Source organism: Ailuropoda melanoleuca, chromosome 6 (assembly GCF_002007445.2).
Source record: "Ailuropoda melanoleuca isolate Jingjing chromosome 6, ASM200744v2, whole genome shotgun sequence".
NCBI lineage: Eukaryota > Metazoa > Chordata > Mammalia > Carnivora > Ursidae > Ailuropoda > Ailuropoda melanoleuca.
In genome coordinates this window covers 12,864,368-12,887,926 of record NC_048223.1, presented here as the reverse complement: position 1 = coordinate 12,887,926, position 23,559 = coordinate 12,864,368, and the positions used below count along the sequence as shown (strand labels likewise).

At 40.5% G+C, this 23,559-nt stretch overlaps 1 long non-coding RNA gene across 1 annotated transcript in view; it reads right to left on the bottom strand.

Annotated features, from left to right (window-relative positions):
• Positions 1 to 5,651: 5,651 nt before the first annotated feature.
• Positions 5,652 to 23,559, bottom strand: part of LOC117802627 — an 82,447-nt gene continuing 64,539 nt past the window's right edge. The window contains exons 2-3 of the long non-coding RNA XR_004625996.1: positions 15,097 to 15,358; positions 5,652 to 6,860 (exon numbers count right to left, since the gene is read on the bottom strand). This is a non-coding gene — a long non-coding RNA (uncharacterized LOC117802627). The remainder of the gene's footprint in view (positions 6,861 to 15,096; positions 15,359 to 23,559) is intronic.

Sequence of the window (23,559 nt, the reverse complement as noted above, 5' to 3'; positions counted from 1 at the left end):
AAGAAAGGAACAGAGAACTTTTCCAAAAAACAAGAGGTATCCTACATTCATTCATTAACTGGTTGACTCATTTATTTGATGAATAATTTCCTGAGAAAACTTCCATGCCCAGTGCTCAGCTGGGTTTTAGAGATTCAGTGGCAAGGCAAGAGACATGCTCCCTGTCCTTATGGTGCCTCTAGTGAGATACATGATAAACAAGTAAACAATTATATCATAAAGAGTGTCAGGAGGGAAACAGGATGGGCTTGTGACAGAGAATAATGGGGGGAGGGTTGATACTTAGACAAGGTGTTCAGAGAAAACCTCTCTGAGGAGAAAATGGATAAGGTAAGACCTAAAAAATTAGAAGACCAGTATGGCTGGACTGCAGCAGACATGGAGGGAAGGGAGGGCAGCTAAGGTTGGAGACTTAAGCAAAAGACAGGCCAATTAAAATCTTATAGGCCCAGGTAAGGAGTTTGAATTTTATTTTAGGGGTGAATGGAAACCATTTGATAGCTAGTGTATATTCTATAGATTGTCTCTCTGCTGTGTGAGGAAGGGCCTAGGGCAGGGCAGGAGTAGAAGCAGAAAGACCAGTGAGGGCCGCTACAGTTGTTTTGGGATCAAAGATGGTGGCTCAGACTGGGGCACAGGCACTGGTGTAGAGAAAATTTCACAGAAATGGCAGTGCAGCAGTTAGTTTGAGAATAATTGGCGGGGGAGGGGGGGCTAGTCAATACAATATGTGAAGAATTTAACATTCTTTTGTTCATCAAGACAATCAAACTGTTTATTGCCACAGACCGGGACAGTGAAATAATATTGAATACACCAGCTAACATTTATGCGTTACACGCTTTACAAATACTGTCTCATGAATCCTTATAAGAGCCCCTTAAGGTAGACATTATTATTATCCCCACATTATAAATGAGCAAAATGGGTCATAATCAGATTAAGCAACTTGCTCAAGGATAATATTGTTAGCAAGTTAGTGGAGCTGGGTTTCAACCCCAAGGCTGTCTGATTCCGAAACTCAAGGCATAAGGCACTGACAGACTATTCTAGGGAGATTTTCTATTCTGTGCATGTTTATCATCCCATGGAAAATGTCTCCACACTCCCCATGCATGGCTTAGCTCCTTATCCCCTGGGCAGTAAAACCTGGGCACATTTATTGAGCCTCTGTTACATGCCAGACTTTTACATATCATATGCCCACTTTGCAGACTGGAACCTAAAGCACAAAGAGATTACGTAATTCACCCAAAGTCACATACCTGGTCATCTTTAAACCCAGGCTGCCTGATGTGTTTGGCCACTGCCTCTTCCCAAGGAGTTCGTTCCTGGAGAGAGGATCTGAACCTATAGAGAAGGCCACCTGAACCCTGGGAGGTCCCGAGAGGGCTGCTGCTTCACCAAGCCAGGCCCTTCCTCGGGGTCGAGTGATGGCAAACGCGTTGAGATTGGCAGGTTATCCCAGCCACGTGTAACATCAGTAGGACACAAGCCCACGGAGGACCAAGCCAAGCACAGAGATGGCCCTAAGACCCTGAGCAAATCCTGTCTCCCCCTGGTTCTCCTTTGTCACCTCGTTGGAGAGGTTGTCCGGGTTGACCCCAGCTAAGGTGGTGCCCCCCCACGCCACCTGCTACCCTATCAATCTTTAGCATTTATAACTCTTGGTTAGTATCATTTATCATTTATATGTTTGCCTCTCTCTGCCCACTGGAATGTAAACTTTATATCCCCTTTGCTTAGAAGAGGGGGCACATAGTAGGCATTCAATAAATATTTGATGAATGAATGACTGAATAAATTAGTTAGTTAGTTACATTTTAGTTTGCATTTGCACCTGAGGAAAACTATAAGCTTTCGGCAAATACACAGGTTTCTCTTGAGCTTAAGCATCTGGGACAATAGAAAGAAGGGCTAAGAGGCAAACTGACAAGATGGCATGGGAAAACAGCAATAGGATTAATGCAAGTGGGCCAGACCTAGCCACTTCTTAAAAGCCCCCGTGTTGGCATGGTGGCCTTCTTCTAGTCCCATGGGAGGTGCCATGATGCCCTACAGAGCAATTAAGTAAGCAACCAGAAGCTTGAGCTGGAAGTTCCCACTTAAGCCAGAAGCTGAAAGGGAAAGGAAAGGGGCAGTGGTGGGAGGACTCCCGGAGAGGGCAATAGGGAGGAAGTGCAGTGTAGGAGCACCCAGTGGGGGGGGGGGCCTGCTCCTCCCCTACTGGTCCATTACTCCCACCAGCAGTAGGGGAGGCCCCCAAAGAGCCAGGCTCTCCTCCGCCTTCCGCTGTGGGCAGCAGCAGGAAGAACATCATGTGTGCCTGGTTCCTTTTGGAAATCTGTGCCCCATTGGGAATCAGTGATATTTCGATTTGAAATTCAAAAAAATAATAATAGAAGTTAAAACAGAGGTTCTCTGATGCAGAGGAGAATCATCCATTGCTCATTTTTGTCTTCCTAGAAAGAACAAAAACCCAATATGATCTTTCCCCGTTTGGGGGAACATTTTTGCAGGCTGGCTTTGCTTGCTGTCTTTTGAATACCTCGAGCAGAACACCCCTCGTGTTGTTAATGACTTCAAAGATACCGGGTCCACTGTGCGGCAAGTGATAAAAATGTACACAGCATGTGTTGGATAAATTAATAAACTCTCCAGAGCCTCCGAGTCCTCGGGCCCAGCAGCACCGTAATGAAATGTTATTCTGAAATGGAGGAGGTGGGAAGGAGAAAAAGGGGAGCAGTGTTTAATGTATGCAAATTAACTAGTATGCAAATCGCCACTAAGTTAAAAATAACGGACTGCGAAAGGAGCCCATTTTTTAAGCAGCTTGTTTATTCATTAGCCTAATTCCCATTATCAATCCTTCTGTTTTCTTCTTTATTAAGTACTCACATTTGGGGAAGTTTGCTTCCTACAAATTGTTTTGCTCCAAAACCCGTGACACTGGTAAGAACAATCACCATACATTAGCTTTCCTCCTTCTCCTTCTTGATTGTGCCCCTAGCCTGCATTCTGTTTCTTTCTTCCTGTCCCCTCCCTTTTGCCTTTCCTGTCATCCTCACTGGCCTTGTTTTCTCTAACACCTTTTGTCTCTCCGATGCATGAGGCTCCCGGACAAGCAGGCAGTGTGGGGCAGGGGCAAAGGAAGCCTCCTGTCTCAAAAGGGCTTACTCCAAGGACCTCTTCTCCCAACCACTGGCCCCATGGGCTTGACTCCCAGATACAAAAGGCACCAGAAGCTGGCCCCCATTGCCTTGGGGTGTGGATGACCATCAGTCCCCAGCCAATAACATCAGAACAGCCAGAACAATGCACACCCTGATTCGGGTCTGTATATGGCCTCCTCTGCCTCAAGACAGACCTTACACAATGTTAAGACAAATTGGCAGCCAAAATCCTCCTCTTTTGTCTCAAGAAGCCGCCACCTTGCTATGCGCAAGCTCTGGTGCCCCCTAGAGGCGGAGAGTGGTACAGAGCGCTGGGCTGGTCTAGGGAAGGCAGGGCAGGAGGAAGGCCCAGGGAGGGTTCTCCCACACAAAGCCCCTGGCTGCAGTGTGTCTAGAGGGCATATCCAGAAAGTGTGGGCCCCCATGAGCAGCTGCGGAGGGGGCTGAAGGCAGAGGCTCTGCTGATGCTGCGCATGAGCTTACAAGGCTGTTTGTGTGTGTGTGTGTGTGAGTGTTAACTGTTGTCATTTTTCATGTGGTTTTTAATCACATAGTTATTACAAAGCATCAAGATCATTTTTTACCACGCGCTTCTCTGTACAGGGTGCTTGGCTGTGGCTGTGCAGAGCTGTGTACGCAGACGTGCCCTGTGGAGTGTGCAGTCTTAGACACACAGGCTCGTACCCTGAGGCTCAGAGTCTCTCTGTGCCCTGGAGAAGCTGTGGTTGAGGCCAGGGTACAGAAGCTCAAGGCTGGCCCCGCCGGGAGCCCTTACTCTACATCAGGCTGGGCTGCGGGTCAGATGCTAGGGAGTCAATGTGAACACACGTTCCCAGAAAAAAAACGCTAATTGCCGCCCTTTCCAGAGCTCCCACTTGCTAGTGCTTAGAACTCTCCTGGGAGACCTGTTACGTCAGAGCGGGAACCATATTTTTCAGGTCTCAGCTCAGGGCCAGAGCTTTGACATCCCCCTGCTGAAGCTATCTATTACTCTAGGGCAATGATGTCAAATGTGAAAGGTCACATTCAGGTGGCCGCTTGGCATCGTCCAGAGACTAGAGCCAGCCGGAGAATGAATTTGCATCCGCGCCTGAACCTCCAGCCTGCACTGCAATCTCCCATTGCTCCTCGGGGCTAAAAATGGTGTCAAAAGGCTAAGGACCTAAAGACCTCAAAGAGGCGGGCAACCTCAGAAACAGTCGCTGACACTAAGCTTGAGACGGAGCCAGAGAAATAAATCATTATCATTTAAGCCCTGCACGTTTTTAAACACACTGTCTTTGCAATATTTCCATAGAATGAGCAAATAAATCACCCTGCTCTTGACATTTTTAATAACTTTAAGAATGTGGTTAGGGTAATACTTAACTTTATTGACATATTGTATGGTTCATCCATCTCATCAAACCTCAATGAAACTTCAATGAATATTAACCGAGGACCCCATAACGTACTAGGCACTGCCTGGAGAATCCCCAGAGTGGTCCCTGGCCCCCTCCAGGAGCTCTAACTCATCGGCTTGACTCCTGTCTGTGGGGATCAATAGCCCATGGGGCAAGACTAGATGGAGTCGAGTTCATATTCTGGCTGGAGGATCCGACTCCCTGGGTTTGGGGAAAACCTCTTTTTGGACTCTGGCTGCTTGAGAGTGTTTTTCAGGGTCGGGAACCTCCCGTGTGCGTTAGAGACAGACCTGATGAATGGAAAGAAGAGAGGACAGAATGCCACTCAGTAGCCAAACCCTAAAGACAGTAGATGCCCCAGTACGTCATTCTGGGACGTGACCCTGCCTGCTCCCTGATTTCCTGGAACACGACTCAGAGGCCCAGAGTAGGACCTTCAACTCACCAGAGTCACACAGCTCTTTCATAGCAGAGCCAGAAGTAGAAACCAAGTGTCTTGATTTTTAAGCCAACACCCTTTTCTGTGGTAAATGATAATGGTGGCATATTTTACAAAGAGGTAGGGGAGTTTTAAAAAGGAGGTCAAATAATTCAAGGAATAATGATGATAATATTTGACTCATTTCTCAAACACTACCTCTAGGAGACACTCTTAGCACCTTGGCTTCTCAAAGGCACAAGTTTTTTCTTACCCCAGGACTTTTTTGAGCTGTTGCCTTCACAAAAATACTATGACCTCCAATCCTCTTCTCTTAGCCATTCTCATTCATTCTTCAGATCTCAATTTGAACATCAATTTGGACACCATTCCGAGAAGCTTTTCCTGATCCCTCAAATTTGCTGCATGTTTATAAGGCTCCCAGCCCGCATCCCGCATTCTCCATCACAGCCCCTGCCCCAGCTCCCTGTAATTGTCTTTTACTTGAATGCCTTCTCCAATCTTCTATGAACCTCTGGAGGGCAGAGATTATATCTGTCTTGCTCCCTCAAAATTGTCTCGATAGGCCCTAAAGTTAATAACTCTAAGAATGCGATTAAGGTAATACTCAACTTTATTGATACAGTGTATGGTTCATCCATCTCATCAAAACTCAATTAAATCTCAGTGACCATTAAACCAGGGCCCGAAATGTCCCAGGCAGTGGTGCCTGGCATAGAGTAGATGCTCAATAAATATTTTAGAATGTATAGATGAAGAGTGGACCACAGAGCCTCATCAGGGAGAAAATGTCATTAGCCATTCCTGTCACAGAGGGATCCAATTTCTCCCTCCTCCTGAACACATCCTTGGCTGCCAATCTGAGCATTCCAGAGTGAGACTTAAACTGCCTGAGAAAACATATTATAGGCTATGTAAAGATAAGAGAAAGGTACACACATTTAAATATGGCCCTTCTTATTTATGGGTGCAAACTTTACACTCGGAAGACATATCTTCTTTATAGGAAAAGCCAAGGAAACAAATATTGGACAGAGAAAGAATTTTGCAGCAAACATTGCAGAAATGTTTTAATATCTCTGCTACATAAAGAATTCATATAAATTGATTTTTTAAAATTCAAGACCTCAATAGATAAGTAGACAAAGAACGTGAACAGAAAATGCATATAAGGGGGGGCTTAACTAGTTAATAAAAATATAGAAACATACCCAACCTTGCCAATTAAGACAGTTGGCAGGTATGGGACCCGAGTGCAGAGATGAGAAAAGGTCAGTCACCCCCCTGGCCCAGCCTCCCTCGCTCACCGCAGGACTTGCTGCCGCTGCTATGTTTCGATGTGCCAGGTGAGGTGGGTTTGAGTAAGAGCCCTCAGGTCCCTAGGAGGCTAGGAAAGGTGCAGGGGGCAACACAGTGAGCAAGGCCAGGAGGTGAATTCTGAGCTGGCAGCCAATGGGGCGGATGGAGGCCATACAACATCAAAAAGCGGGGTAGAATGGCTTATAGGCAGCTTTGCTTATTAGAGGATGCAGTGCCAAAGGTGGCTAGCACAGTGCCCAACACATGGTAAATGCTAGAAAACTGTGAAACTGGATATGCAGGCTTGCAAACGGAGAAGAAAGAATCAAAAGGGAAATAAATGAATGTTTGGAAACAAGGTGATCTATTTAAATAGGACACAATCCCAGGGGCTTTATGATTTGCTGTCAGCTTCTGTTTTTGGCTTCTTCTGCAACCAGCTGCCATGCAGGGTTCCCTCAGGTGCACCCACCAGAAGGGAAATGAGACCCATTAATGCTTCATGCCAGCATGGCTCACAGGTGCCTGGGAAGTTCAGAAATGTTTCTGAAAAACAAAACAATAACAAAAATATGATTTAGCCTATTAAACTTTCAGAAGCTAAAAATAAAAATACATTATGCTGTACACCTTAAACTTATACAGTGATGTATGTCAATTCTATCTCAATAAAATTGGAAAAAATAAAAAAAATAATATCCAGTGTGCAAGCTTGGTACAGTATAAATATAAGTACCACATTTTTGGAAAGCAGTCCAGCAATATTTATCAAATACCATGTATCAATTAGTCATTGTGGCAATAACATTGTGTAACAAATGACCTCAAAAATCTCAGAAATGAAGGTCCCCAGGGGTCCAAGGTGGGAAGTGTATGATAGCCTAAGGCATCCCATGACTGTCAAGGGGGAACACTGAGCTCCCAAAACAATTCCTTATCTTGTTGATTGTTGAACCTTGCCTGCTTCCAAAAATCACCCAGTTCCTAAAGTCCTATAATTCATTTTCTGGAGAGTCACATATGGGTCTGTCTACCCAGGCAAAGGAGATAACACAGTGGAGTGGGATCTAAACCAAGCAAGAAGGGGAGGCAATCCACTTGATGGGCTCTTTCCCCAGCTCCAAAGTCAGTGCATAGGCTTTAACTGACTTCTCATAATTGCACATTAAAACCTTGTTGAAAGGAAGTTTATGGGGTGGTAGAAATGTTCTATATCTTGAATAGGGTCAAACAGCTTTGTATACCTGTCAAAACTCATTGAAATTATCACTTAAAATGTGTACATTTTATAGTATGTGACTTATTCCTCAACAAAGTTGATTTCAAAATAAAACCTGTTGAGAATCATCTTACTATAATATTTAAATTTGTATAGAAAACTGATTTTATCTTGAAACAGACTGGTAAAATTAAGCTGAATAAAAAAACTATTTATAGTTCTTTTACTTCTGGCCAAGATAGAATAATAGGGGGTGAGTTTAACCTCCTGTAGGAAATAAACAATGTTCTTTAAGACAAAAAAAAAAATGAAAGAATAGTTTTCAAGTCATTGGATGTCAGACAGTGATGCCTGAGGAATGGGAAGCAAATGTTATGGTTGTCCCAGCTTATTGCCTCAAGAAGGTTTCCAGACCATGGAGAAAGAAGGGGGAAACCAGGAAGAGCCCAATGAACTTCCTGAGTTTAGAGCTTCCAGAGCTGAGAGCCTGGGGACCTCAATAACATTTACAGAATAGTCTCCGTTCAAGGACAGCGAAATACACGTTCTTTTCAAGTGTACATGAAACATATACATAAAACAAGTCTCAAATTATGTCTGGTGCGTTAAATAGTCTCAAATTTAAATGAATTGAATTCATACAGTGTATATTTTCTGTCCAAAATGGAATTAAATTATAAATCAACAGAACTCTAAAAATTTATCTAATATTTGAAAAATAAAAAACATACTTCCAAATAACCCGTGGGTCAAAGAAGAAATCAAAAGTGCAGTTAGAAAGTATCTAGAACTGCAAATATGTGAAAACACAACATAACAAAATGTGTAGGATGCTGCTAAAGTTTTACATAGGGGGCAATTTATAATACCAACCGCCTATGTTAGAAAAAAAGAAATATCTCAACTCAGCGACCTCAGCCTCCACCCTAAGAAGCTACAAAAATATAAAGACATAAAACCCAATGTAAGCAGAAGAAAAGAAATGATAATGATCAGAGTAAATACCAATGGAAAAAGGAAACTAAACACAACATAGAAAAAATCAATGAAAATGAAAGCTGGTTTTTTGAGAAGACCTATAAACCTCTAGCCAGACAAATCAATAGAGAGAGAAAAGATACAAATTAGCAATAACAGGAATGAGAGAGGTAAAAATCACTATGCATTCTACAGATATTAAAAATATCATAGGGAATATTATGAACAGCTTTATAACAATAAATCTGACAACTGAAATAAAGTGGACAAATTCCTCGCATGACAAAAATTGCCAAAATTCACTCAGGAAGAAATAACCCGAATGGTCCCATATATTATTAAAGAATTTAATTTGTAGTTAAAAACTTTCCCAGAGGGGCGCCTGGGTGGCTCAGTCAGTTAAGCATCTGCCTTCAGCTCAGGTCATGATCCCAGGGTCCTGGGATGGAGCCCTTATCACATGGGGCTCCCTACTCAGCAGGGAGCCTGCTTCTCCCTTTCCCTCTGCCTGCCACTCCGCCTGCTTGTGCGCTCTCGCTGCTCTCTCCCTCTTGCTCTATCTCTCAAATAAATAAATAAATAAAAATCTTAAAAAAAAAAACTTTCCCAGGAAAAACCTCCAAGTCCTGATGTATTCTACCAAATTCTACCAAAATCTACCAAACAGTAGTATCAATTCTATGCAAATCCTTGAAGAAACTGAAAAAGGACAAAAACTTCCCCACTCTTTCCATAAGGCCAACACTTCCCTGATACGAAAAACAAACAAAGCTGTTACAAGAAAACTCCAGACTAATAGATCTCATCATATAGATGCAAACATCTTAACAAAATTTTAGCAGATCAAATGCAACAACACACAAAAAGAATAATACATCATTCCTAAGTAGAGTCGATCCCAGGAGGACAAGGCTAGTTTAACATTCAAAAAATCAATGTAATTCACCATATTAACAAACCAAAAAGAAAAACTATATTATCATCAATTTCAAATGGTGCAGAGAAAGCATTTGACAAAATCAACACAACCATTCCTGATAAAAACTTTCAGCAAACCAGGAATAAAAAAAGAACCTCCTCAATGTGATTAAAGTCATATCTGGAAGATCTACAGCTAATAGCATACTTAAATGTGAAAGATTGAGTATTTCTTGCCCAGTATTGAGAATAAGACAAAGATATCCAGTCTCACCATTTCTATTTAACATTTTGCTATAGGTTCTAGCCAGTTCAATAAGGCAAGAAGAAATTAGTCATTCACGTGGGAAAAGAAAAATTAAGAGTATATTTATTCATAGATAACATAATCATCTATGTAGAAAAATTCAATGAAATCTACAAAAATGCTATTAGAACTAATGAGTGAGTTTAGAAAGGTTTCAGGATATAAGATCAATATACAAAAATCAATTGTATTTCTATAAACTAGCAACAAACAATTGGAAATTGAAATTAAAAAATCAATGGCATTTAGAATAGCATAAAAAAATTAACTACTTATGGATAAATCTCACAAAAGATGTGAAAGACCTATACTATTAAAACTAAAAAACATTGCTGATAGAAATTAAAGATGACCTAAAGAGAGTGATTCTATGTTCATGAATCATAAAATTCTTATGTTAAATAGTCTTAAATGTTAAACATTGTTAAGATGTTAAATCTCCCAAGTTAATCTATGGATTCGGTGTAATCCCAATCACATCGCAGCAGGCTTTTTTGGTAAAAACTGACAAACTGATTATAAAAATTCATATGGATATTAATCCCTTATCAGATATATGGTTTGCAAATATTTTCTCCCATCCCATTTCATTGATTATTTCCTTTAATTTACAGAAGCTTTTTAGTCTGATGTAGTCCTACTTTTTTATTTTTGCTTTTGTGGCCTGTGCTTTTGGTGTCACATCTAAAAAATCACTGCCAGGACCAATGTTAAGGAGCTTTTTCCCTACTTTTTCCCCCCTAGAATTTTAATGGTTTCAGATCTTACATTTAAGGCTTTAATCCATTTCAAGTCAATTTTTTTGTATGGTGTAAGATCAGAACCTAATTTTGTTCTTTTACACATGGATATCCACTTTTCCCAGCCCCATTTATTGAAGAGATTGTTCTCCTCCACCCCCCCCCCTTGTGTGTTCTTGGTGCCCTTGTCAAAGATTAGTTGACTGTATATGCATGGATTTATTTCTGAGCTCTTGATTCTGTTCTTGTAATCCGTGTCTGTTTTTATGCCAGCACTATACTGCTTTGATTACTATAGCTTTATAATAGAGTTTGAAATCAGGAAGTATGAAGCCTCCAGCTTTGTTCTTCTTTCTCAAGATTGCTTTGGCTCTTTGGAGTTTTTGTGGTTCCACATGAATCTTAGGGCTGTTTTTTTCTATTTCTATGAAAGATAGCAAAGAAAAAAAAGATTAAAAAATGTACAAAGGATCAGAATAGACATGTTTTGAAAGAAGATATACAAATGGGGTGCCTAAGTGGCTCAGTGGGTTAAGCATCTGCTTTCAGCTCAGGTCATGATTCTGGAGTCCCAGGATCCAGCCCAGCATCCAGCATCCTGCTCAGCAGGGAATCTGCTTCTCCCTCTGCTCCTCCCCCCACTTGTTTTCTCTCTCTCACTCACTCTCTCTCAAATAAATAATGTTAAAAAAGATGATATACAGGGGCGCCTGGGTGGCACAGCGGTTAAGCGTATGCCTTCAGCTCAGGGCGTGATCCCGGCGTTATGGGTTCGAGCCCCACATCAGGCTCCTCCGCTATGAGCCTGCTTCTTCCTCTCCCACTCCCCCTGCTTGTGTTCCCTCTCTTGCTAGCTGTCTCTATCTCTGTCAAATAAATAAATAAAATCTTTAAAAAAAAAAAAGAAGATATACAAATAGCCAACAAGTATATGAAAATATGCTCAACATACCCATCATCAGGGAAACTCAAATCAAAACCTCAATGAGATATCACTTCACATCTGTTGGGATGGCTATCATCAAAAAGACAAGTGATGACAAGTTTTCGCAAGGGTGTGAAAAAAAGGTAACCCTTGTACACTGTTGGTGGGAATGTAAATGGTTTATCTATCATAGACTACAGAATTACCATATGCTACAGCAATTCTACTTCTGGATATATATCCAAAGGAAATGAAATCAATATTTCAAAGACATATCATACTCACACTCCCATGTTCACTGCAGCATTATTCACAATAGCCAAGATATGGAAACAACCTAGGCGTCTGCCAGAAAATGAATGGATAAAGAAAATGTAAATATATATATATATATCATTATATATATGGAATATCATTCAGCTATGAAAAAGAAGGACATCTGGGGCACCTGGGTAGCTCAGTCAGTTCAGCGTCTGCCTTTGGCTCAGGTCATGATCTCGGGGTCCTGGGATCAAGCTCCAAGTTGGGCTCCCTGCTCAGTGGGGAGTCTGCTTCTTCCCCTCCCTCTGCCCATCCCCCCACTTATGTACTTTGTCCCTCTCTCTCCCTTTCTCTCTCTCAGACAAATAAATAAAATCTTAAAAAAAGAGAGAAGGAAATCCTGCCATTTACAACAATATGGATGAACCTAGTGGATATTATGCTACGTGAAATAAGCCTGATACAGAAAGACAAATACTATGTGATCTCACATATATGTAGAAACTAAAAGTCAAATTCATAGAACCGGAGAGTAGAACAGTGGTTGTCAGGGACTGGGGGCCATGGGAGGGATGGAGATGTTGGTCAAAGGATACAACTTTCACTAATAAGATCAATAACTTCTCGGGATCTAATGTAGAACATGGTGATTATAGCTAATAATACGTATTATATACTCGGATTTTGCTAAAGGAATAGATCTTAAATGTTTTCACCACAAAAAAAAGGTAATAATGTGAAGTGATGGATGCAGTAATTAATTTGATTGTGGTAATCGTTTCACAATGTATATGTACATTAAATCATCACATTGTACCCTAATTATACATAATTTTTATTTGTCTACTTATACTTCAATAAAGCTGGGGGAAATCATATGGAAATGCACAGAACCAATAATGGCCAAAACAACTTTGAAAAAGAGCAATGCAAGAACCTAACTATCTCATTTCAAGACTTATTATAAAGCTACAGTAATCAGGACAATGTATTTATTGGCTTCAAGATAGGCAAATATAACAATGAAACACAATAAAGAGTCCAAAAACAGACCCACATATATACGAACAACTGATTTTCAACAAAGTGCAAGAGCAATTCAGTGGAGAGAGAATATGCAAAAATGAACTCAAAATAGATCATGGACCTAAATTTAAAACCTAAAACTATAAAATTTTTATAATAAAACATAGGAGAAAATCTTTGTGAATCTGGATTAATCAATGATTTTTAAATATGACATCAGAAGCCTAATATATAAAATAAAACATAAATTTTATTTCATCAAAATTAATACTTTTATTAATTCAAAGTATATTGTTAAAAGATATTGTTTAAAAGAGTGAAGAGGTCATTAAAGAATTTTCAAAGAGTGGTTAAAAAAACAAACCAAGTAAATGCTTCAAAACTGGGTGGAAGAAAAGCAGGGATTGGAGGAAATGGGATAGATGAGCCTCAGGTACTGAAACCTAACTTCCTCAAGTTCATCTGGAGGCAAGAGATGGCATAAGAAGTCAGAAGCAGTGGGTGGAATCTGATGGCTTTCCAGTAAAGGAAGAAGATCCACCATGGAAACCCTGCCTCTTGTTCCCACAACTTAAGGAGACCCCATCGTTGACAGTGACAGAGAAAAGCTATTCGGAGCCTAGTAGATTCTGGAGGCCTTCATAATCCAGCTTGCCCTAAAATCCCAGAGCTTCAGAAATCTCCAAGAGAAAGAAAGCTTTACAAATCTTCTGGATGACTTAAGTCTCCAAATGATTTTCATTGCACTCCCCTCTAGAGGGAAAAAAAAATACCTGAAAGGGTCTTCTGAACGTGGCCATTTACCATTAGATTACATGCATTTACTCCTATACTGGCATACTATATTGATTTTCAAACAGACATTCGGAAGTAGAAACTGTAAAAGTATAAAATAAAAACAAAAATCAGAGTTATAGTATTTTCTTTCCACATTCCAATCACCCTGCAACCTAAGTGACCACACCTCACTTTGGAGACCACTGAGTTAGATAAAGCACTCTAGTTACGTCTGGTGGACAGGGAATAATCAAACCTGGTAGATTATGACAATATTAAGAAAAACAGAAATAGCTATGATAATAAAACATTGTAAACAACTGACCCATCTAAGAAAGAATAAATGGTCAAACTTAAATCCACGTGACAAACTATTAAACAATCATTTAAAATGATATCTTCAATAGTATGGAGATTCCCCAAAAATGAAAAATGGAAATATAATATGATCCAGTAATTCCACTACTGGGTCTTTACCCAAAGAAAACAAAAATAGTAAATAGATATATACACCCCCTGTTTATTGTGGCATTATGTACAATAGCCAAGATATGGAAGCACCCCACATGTTCATCAATACTTGAATGGATAAAGAAGATGTGGTATACACACACACACACACACACACACACACACACACACTAGAATATTATTCAGTCATGAAAAAGAATGGGATCTTGACATTTGTGACAACATTGATGGACCTAGAGGGTATTTGCTAAGTGAAATAAGTCAGACAGAGAAAGACAAACACTAAATGATTTCACTTACACGTGGAATCTAAAAAACCAGCCAACCAACCAAACAAACAAACAAAAAACAGAAAACGACCCATAAATACAAAGAACAAATTGTTGGTCACCAAAAGGGAAAGGCAAAATGGGTGAAGGGGAGTGGGAGATACAGACTTCCAGTTATGGAATGAGTAAGTCATGGGGATGGAAGGTACAGCATAGGGAATATAGTCAATGGTACTATAATAGCATTGTATGGTGACAGGTGGTAGCTTCACCTTGGTGAGTATAGCACAACATACAGAGTTGTTGAATCACCTGAAACTGATATACATTTGTATGTAAACTATACTTCAATTAAAAAATAAATAACACAAACTAAAATAAATAAATAAAAGAACAAGATAAATTTTCAAAGAACATTCTCTGACATGTAAAAATGTTCATGATGTGGTATCACATGAGAAAAACCAATGCACAATACTTGGGAAGATTCCAATTTTGTAAATTACATAAGTACAAATTTCAAATTTGAAACTACATAATTTCAAAATTAATTTTGAAAAATTACCTATGTATCATGGAAAAGACTGAGAAGAAATGTGTTGAGGTGTAATTAAATTTTGGATGATTTTACATTTCTGCTTTATTTTTTCAGCCTTTTCCAAATGTTCTAAAATCAACATTTGTCACTTCATAATCATAAAAACACAATATTTTTGTAAAGAAAGCATTATAAAAAGATAACCCACCAGTCACTAAAAAGTGGTGACACTGAACACTTAAAATTCTAGTGAGAGGTTATGAAGGTTAGAAAGAAATTTTAAAAATCAGAACTCTTTAAGTGTAATGTATAAGGCTCTGGGTTCTCAGTAATGATGGAAGACAGGGACCCACCAGCACTCAGGATCTTCATTCACTTGGTAACAGGCATCCATCCTGCGAGCATAGATCATGTCACAGACGGTGAGTGAGGCCTTAGCAGTGTAAAGATGCTTCAGAAGCAGGTGGCCCTGCCCCAGAGTGCTTCTCAGTCAGTTGTCTTGTGCTCCCATGCTGTGCTCTCCAAAACAGAAAGCAACAAGTCTTCCTTTATGCAAAGTAGCTTTTGTGTCTTCTTGTGAAACAGGATGATTGAGGATGTGCTGACCACCACAATCTAAAAAGATATGGCAAGGAGAAGGAGATTCAGAGAAGGAGAAATAAAATGGGAATATCAGACAGGCTGAAAGGTCAGGGTCTTCAGTCTGAAGGCCAGAAGGGAAGGGAAGAATCTTGAGGATGCATGGGGCACAGAATTACTCACCGAATTCCAAAACGCTGTGACTAGGAGATATCCTATGAAACGTGACCCAGGTTTAGTTCCAGACATAAAAGGAAGCAATTTCTCTCACAGTGAGTAATAAACAGATTGGAACTTATTGGAATTCATCACCCCCAAGAGGTAGTGCTGGCAGGAACTATAAACGCCTTCCAAAAAGCTTTGGACAAATTTATGAATGGCAGAATTGTAAATGACCTCTTTCGCTCACTCCCTCTTGCTCTTTCTCTCTCAAGCAGACACTGTAGAGACTGAGCCCTCAGAGACGCTGCCCCAATTTTCCCTAACGGCCAGGCAAGGTCAGGGCCCCCAGTCTGGTGGTCCCATGGCACCCTGACCACACTCCATTATCATTCCTTGCCGAGGGGCCTGCAGCCCTACTAGGTTGTCACCGCCAACAGGCAGCACTGAGTAGGTGCTCAATGAGTGTGGCTGAAACAATGGGGGGACTGTACCTGTCTTTGTTAGAGGAAGCAGCCTGGGAGGTGCGCCACGTGCCACATTTAATTGGGGCCAAATCTTGAGAGCTTTTACACTGGCGGGCATGGTGATTGCTTTCTGGTCCTTGCTCTCCACTACCCTTCACCCCCACTCCCATGTGTTCCCAGAGCAGAAAATCTGGTGCAAGGGCAGGAAGTGTGGGCAGTTTAGGGTATACTCTCTTAGGAATACCCTCGAGTGAAGTCATGCAAGAACATTTCATCTGAGAAGTGGTGAGACTAACTAATGTCAGAAGAACTCTTTCATCCTCCCTCCTCTTATCCCCCAGCCCTGCTCACCAGACAGCTCTATTGTCCTCTGCTGTGGCTGATTTGCAAGTCAATTCCCTGGGAACCACCTGATAACATACATTATCAGATAACAGATACTCCTTTAAGTCAAGGACACAGTCTCCTGCATCTCCTCTAAGCCTTGTGTAATAACAAGAGTCTTATCCATAAGCGTGCCAAGATTCTTTAGGTTGGGGAGGGATTTTAATTTATTTTTCCATTAATGGTCAGGATCCATGCTAAACCTGTAAACACTGTTTCTATAAATGCAGTGCAATACTAATTTTTAATGCAAATAAATAACTAGAGTGAGTGATTCAGAGACACAGTTTGTCCCAATGGGGCTTTTGCAAATCTCTTACATTTGGCTTTGGAGAAAAGGGAGAATACTTTATATTCTGGTAAGTTGCAGTGGTCACCTAGGGTCCAGTTTCCTCATTCTTGGGATTTCTCAAGGATATATGAGAGAAAGGAAAGATAAATCAAAAGTAGAGATCGTAACACCATACAGCTGTTAAAGTTAGAAAAAAATCTTAGAGATTTTCTACTAAAACTCTTGTTTTATAGGTGAGAAATGTGGTCACAGTAAGAATAAGGCCTGCCTGGGGATATATGGCCTATGAATAACTGTGCAGAGTCCAGAAATGGCAAGTTTCTGAGGAATGTACAGGAGTGGCCATGGTGACAGAGGACCCCATTGCTGAGTTTGTGACTATCATTTAGGTGCCAGTCACCCACCAGGGTGGTCATAGGGACACAGATTCTCCTGGTCAGTACTCACTGGACACATTCTATTATATAGATCCCATAAGCCTATTTAAACATGCCAGATATTTACTCTGATTTGGGTTTCCAAATACAGTCACTAGAATTGCACAAAACCTATAGAGGTTAAACAGTAGGTCTTGCCAGGAATCCCAAGAGCCCAGAGCCGGGACTCCTGTCTGGACTGAGATCCAGACCATGGTCAACCCAGGCCTGGAGGTCCTCAAGACAGTGGCTCCCCTGGCAGAAGAAGAAAAAGACACAATAAAACTCAAGATCAAGTTGGCACCCATAATTATCAGTCCAGAGGCCACAGGAACTGATGTTTCTGGGTGGCCCCCAGTCAGCTGGGAGAAACAAGGGTCACAATCAATCTCAGAGCACAGTCACCGAAAGCAGCATTTCTCAACAGTTTTCCAGATATTAAGTTATGAAGGCTGAGAAGGGGAAAAAGCATTAGGAAGCAACAGGGGTGAGATAGGAGACTGAGCATCACCGGCCAGACTGTGAGGTAGCTAAAGGGGACGGACTACAGGTGATGGCTTCCCCATGGACTCATACTCCCACCATCCAACAGGGTCACCACTGCCCTCTTAAAGCCAGCTTATCCCTCTGGAACTGGAAGGGTGGTTCGAGAAAACATGCTGACATGATAGGATCTGTATCTCAAAGATTTCTGTTCTCTAGGGAGTTACGTGTAAAGTAAAGTGGACAAAAGTACTCCCCCTACAGTCAGGCAATGATTCCATCAAGGAAGACTCAAATGGTACACTGGGCAGGAAGTCAGCAGGCCAGAGAGCATCCATGTCCTGGACCAGAGAAGGCTTTCCTCCATGGGGGTTAGCCACATGGTACTTCAGAAGCTATGGACACTTCGTAGGGTAGAACAGATATAAATTTTTTAATTATCTATTTAAAGTAGTTTCTCCGCACTATAGTTACACACTTTCATTGTATTTAATTTGAGGGTGTTTTTATTGATGGTGGTGGCGTCTTTCTGATTATAAACTGAGAGAAAAACCACCAATCTTTAAAGGGTCTGAGTTCTCTTTGTTCTTGCTGGTTTACAGGAAGCAGCAAGACCTTGAAAGCAGAAGAAAACACTGCAGCAGGACTGAGGGAGCTATTCTATGACCCACTATTTCAGGCAGACACAGAAAGCTCGTCTTCTTCAGAAAAGGAACTGAGAGAGAAAATAAAAGAAAAAATTATTGAGTCCAACTTCTGTCATATGGGATATAGTCACACTTCCTGGGCTACACATCAGTTTCTACTTTTTCTGATACTTCTCTAACTCGAAGAAAAGAGAAGGAAAAAAAAATCCCACAAGCACTGGCATCTAGCTCTGGAAGGAGGGGCGGGAAGAGACAGACTAGACTATGATCATGTAACCAGGAAATATGTGATCTCTAAGCCTCTGTCAGTGTTTTCAACTGTGAAAGTACGGAGACCCTGAAAGATGGCCCTGTGTTTGTAGAACACTACCATGGGTATTTGGATATAGGAAGCTGGGTCAAGAGCTTAGTTTGGGTTGGAGATGGGAGCTGAACTGCCTTGTTGACAGAAGAATAAGGATGGACTGAGTCCAGGCACAGACTTAGCAAGGAGGACTCAGGCACTAGAATCCCAGTGCAGGAGAGCTGGGGCCATACCCTTTAGGGGTCCTCCAGATTCTCCCAACTCTGCGTTCCCTGAAGGCCACAATCCTTTCAATTTGTCTCCTCACTATACACATACTCCCCATGGCAATCCTGTTTTCCTCCAAGTATCCCCCTTGCTCTAGGCTGTAGCCAGAGTATCCAGGCTACTAATTTCCTGCCCTGGACACCCACTACTCCCTATTCCCCTCCATACCCACCAGCTGCCCTGGCAGGAATTCTGTGAATTCCTAGTTCCCTAGAATACAGGGCCAGGACTGGAAGAAAAGATGAAGATGGCAATGGAGAAAGTTTATAGATACCCAAGGTGCCCAATTCAGCAAGTATTCCTCTTCTTTTTGCACCGGTTACGGGGCTGTGCTTTCCTGCCCACAAGTGTCACCAGCCTGTGGCTCACCATCATGGCCCTAATGCTTTATTGTGCTCTTGTACTGGGAAAGATAATGCTACTGCCCCAGCCTGAGAGTCCCTATTCCCTGGCCCTGAGTGATGAGGAAAAATGAAGAAAGACTACTTGGCCAGTAAGATTACCCTTTTACTTCTCAGTCGACCTTGTACCTGCCATGTTCAGAAGAGCAGCAATTTTTCAAAATGGTGGACCTTTGAGCTATATGTAGAAGACAAATTTAAAATTAATAAAATGTGATATTTTCTTTTGTTTGTAATGCTGGTAATTGATGTGATAAAATCATGTTAAGAACATTATTCCATTTTAAAAAATGGTGGCTTAGTAGAGTGTTTTATGGGTAGGGAACATATTTTCCCAGCAGGCTTGTATTAACTGTACTTACTACAGGTTCTGCTAACAATGTTACGTTTGCCTTATCTGCATTCTTCAACCAGTTATGATATATGAGCTACTAGTACTTTCTTTCTCTATATGCTAATCCCCAAAAACTATTTCTCTGAGGGGGGAGATATGCAAATAACTGTAAGTTTATGGTTTGAGGCATAAAATGAAAGAGAGGACTCAGGATGATAAAACATGGCAGCAGGCCAGGGCTTATGGGGGACTGTGACTAATTTTAGAGTATGATGCTTATACTCAATTTTAAGTGGCTGCCTATAAGCCCTACCCATTACTCACAATAATCCTTAATTGAAAGTCTCCGGTGTACATAAATTGTGTTAGTGATCATTTGGGGTAAATTTAAGGAACTGGGAAGGTCTTAAGATTAAGGCAAAGATGTACAGAAAATTAATGGTTGTTAAAGGAAGCAAGACACAGAGCACGGCCCCATAATTCAGGAAAGCAAAATACTAAATCAAGATTTAAGTAGGGGAACCACCAGCTTCCAGATAAACTACAATAGAAAGAGGAGATATGGTATAAACCAAAATTAAATTTTGAAAAAGGGTTCTCTAAAATTTCGAAGCAAGCTGAAGCAAAAGAACCTAAGTTGGTGGCATAACAACACACAGAAAAACTATTCCAAGATATTTTAAAACACATCAGTTGACTTTACGTTCTAAATAGGATAAACCCTAAAACAAAATAACTGCAAAATATTGCACATTGTGTGTATCCAGTTATCATATTATTATTTGCATTGTTGAGTTTATTATTCTTAGACTGTTTTATGTCTATTATGGGATAAAATTAATGAATGCTTATGTTGACATTTTTGAAAACTGGGATTTTCAGTGTAGGAGAAAGTGTTACAGGCATAAGAACAATGAGGTCAAATAAAAGCCCCATAATCCTGAATTTGAATTGGAGGTATCAGAATAACGTGATGATGAATTTTATCTGTTGAAAATGTAAGTATTTCCCAGCTCTATCTCCTGAAAAGTCTAGAAACAATAACCAATCCAACAGCAATGCGCACTCCTAGTATCCAGACTATGGTTTCTAAATATTTCCTCCAAAAGGACTCTCCTTGAAGAAATGGCTGGTTCCAGTTCTGGGTTAAGAAACAAGGCGAGCCTGAAATATCTTATTATATTAAAAGCAAGGAGGTAATTAAGGGCAACTAGGGTTTTGTCAAAAGGACTCAGGATCCAAATTGAAAAGTCTCACACTCCAAACTTGGGACAGTTTGTCCACTGATAAGAATAAATTTCAAAGTTTGTTAATATCAAGTATGTTTGAGACCATAAGCCCAAATGGTTCTAAAAAAAAAATAACAACAGTGAAAGGGAACCCCAGTAGTAACTGATGGAAAATTAGGAAACCATTATTTTGAAAACTGATACAAGGAAAGTATCAAGCAATTATCTTTCCTTTCCTATAAAGATCTGTACCTAAGAGTAACCTAACTGAAGGTGAGAGAAAGTTTTTCTTTTTAGGAGGTGTTCCACATACCAAGTGAAGAAGAAATGATGGAATTAGGAAATAAATATTTGGTAACTACAAAGGAATTGATGGACCTAGATAATGATCATCAGTGCTGCTTGTATCACAACGAGAGACACCTGGACGTTGTGGATCTCCTCAGGAAAGTACAGAACTCTACCAACTAAGTGGTCTTGCCAAAAAAATAAATAAAATAAAATGAACTGAATCTAATCAAGCCCCTAGATCTAACTAGCAATTTAGACGAACAGAGGAACTCATTACATGACACCATGGGATCCAATTAGTAAAAACCAGACAGTGGAAAACCCTTTAGGACAGACAATTCAGTTTCTTCAACAACTAAATTACAAAGAAAAAGAGAGTGAAATTGAGATGGAAGAAGAATATTTAGGTTAAAAGAGACATAATAGATATCAACAACTGCAATGTGTGGACCTTATTTGAATCGGGATTGAACCAAACTGCATAATATAAAAGTAAAAATAATGAGACAATCAAGGAAATGTGAACACTGAATATTTGGTGATATTAAGGTATTTTTTTCTATAATAAGGAATGGTATTGTGGTTATGGTTAGGGATTCTAAAAAAATACCTAAGTTTTAGAGATACATACTGAAATATTCATAGATAAAATGACATGATGGTTGGAATATGCTTCAAAAAAATTGGGGAGGGAGGATTGGAGAGGACAAGGTCAGCAAATGCGAATACAGAGGAAACAAAATTGACTGTGAACTTACAATTGTTGAAGCTGGGCGATGGATACCTAGGGGGTTCATTAAACTGTTCTCTTTCTCTTTCTGTATTTTTGAAATTTTCCCCTAATAAAAACTTTTAAGAAAAGAAAGAGGAAAGAAAAGAAGATGCTAGTTCCATTGGCCATAAGAGAAATACTTGAATCATTAAAAAAAAAAAAAAGTCATCAGTGAGGTTGCCCCAAAAAAGCTGTAGGACTTGAGGGTTCTAGGCAACTAAAATAAGGGTCTCTCTTCATTTTTATCATCTACCCCCATGGATTGTATTGGGACCAGATCTCTTCTCCTTTCCTAAGTACATGTATTCCCTCCTCTAGTATATTTCCATGCACAGAGCAGTCCATTCAGCCCTCCAGAGCCGACCAAAGAATCTGTACCAACATGAAGAGTTGGATTCTGTACCACGTAAAGTAGCAAAAAGAGTGGGTCATTAATGGCCTAGACATCATTAATCAGAACCCCAGGAACCAACCCTGGCCTGAAGCCTTTTTTGTTTGGGTACTGGAGTGTTTAAGTTTTTTTTCCAATTCCTTTGGTCAAAGTGTACACCATGAGCCCCTATAAACCTATACACTGACATTTCATGCCTGGCCCTGGGAACCTGGTAACCCATGACCCATATCCTCAATACTAAGGGAATTCTGACTCAAAGATTTAGAGATTTTCCTTACTCTGCAGCATTTGAAAACATCCTCCACCACAAAGCCTTTGGATGCTGCTAGTTTGCAGTCTGATCAAATTCAGTATCCACCCTTTCACCCACTCTGTCTCTACCTTTAAATCTTAAATCCAAAAGATTTGTAGTAATATGAATTGACTGACGAAAATCTCTTCCTGTAACTCAATAAAACCTTTTGATTTACTTTCTCTTGTTTTCTGAGCAAAAATACATTTGGATTCTTAAAAATCATTGATCTGGTGAGAAAAGTCAATTCAAAGTAGCCTCCCTCGTTTAGATAAAATAATTGCAGTAGGGTGAGTAACTTTGTGCTCATCCTCTTTGATTAACTTTAAGAGGAATCTGGAATTAGTTCATGGGCATCACAATAGGATCATTCTGTGAGAAATCCCTGCCTCTGAGGAGAGAGTGACTGACATGCTTTCAAATTGCCTGGGAGAACTACAATTTGGAACAGTAAAGCAATTGGGGGGGGGCGCGTAGCAGATGAGCTAGACCTAGAATGAGTTTACAAAAGCTCAAAGACTGACTGCCAGTTCCTTGCCTTGGCCAAGTCATGCCATCTCACTGAGCCTTAGTTTCTCAGCTTTCTCTAGGAAGTGGTATTTTGTTATAGCAGCCCAAGTAGACTAAGACAGAGACGTAACACATTTCTTGCAAGGTTTTGGGTTTCTTGATTGTTCTTGCTCCTAAACTGGATGATTTATAGAAAATGGCAGGCTGCATCCAAAATGTATATACCATACCTAGAATGTTTGCCCTAACCAATGTATTGGAACTAATACGATTGTCTCATCTATAGATTTATATGAAGGTCTTTGGTGAATAGCCATGGAAGAGGTATTTAGATGGCAACATTTATAACATCATTTGAGACATGGGATTTAATGAGTTCAATTTGGACGAAGAACTATGTTTATATTTTTACCAAAGTTGGTCCGTGTAATACACAAGTGGCTGAGCATTTTCACTATGGCCTGTCTTCCTAAAATTGTTCTCTTCATTGATAGTATAAAGGTACACCTGGGTCATCTCAAATTGTAACTCACAGCAGAGTCCGAGTTAATCTTGTGCGAAGCTTAGCCAATACCAGGCTGCTTCCCAGGACCCA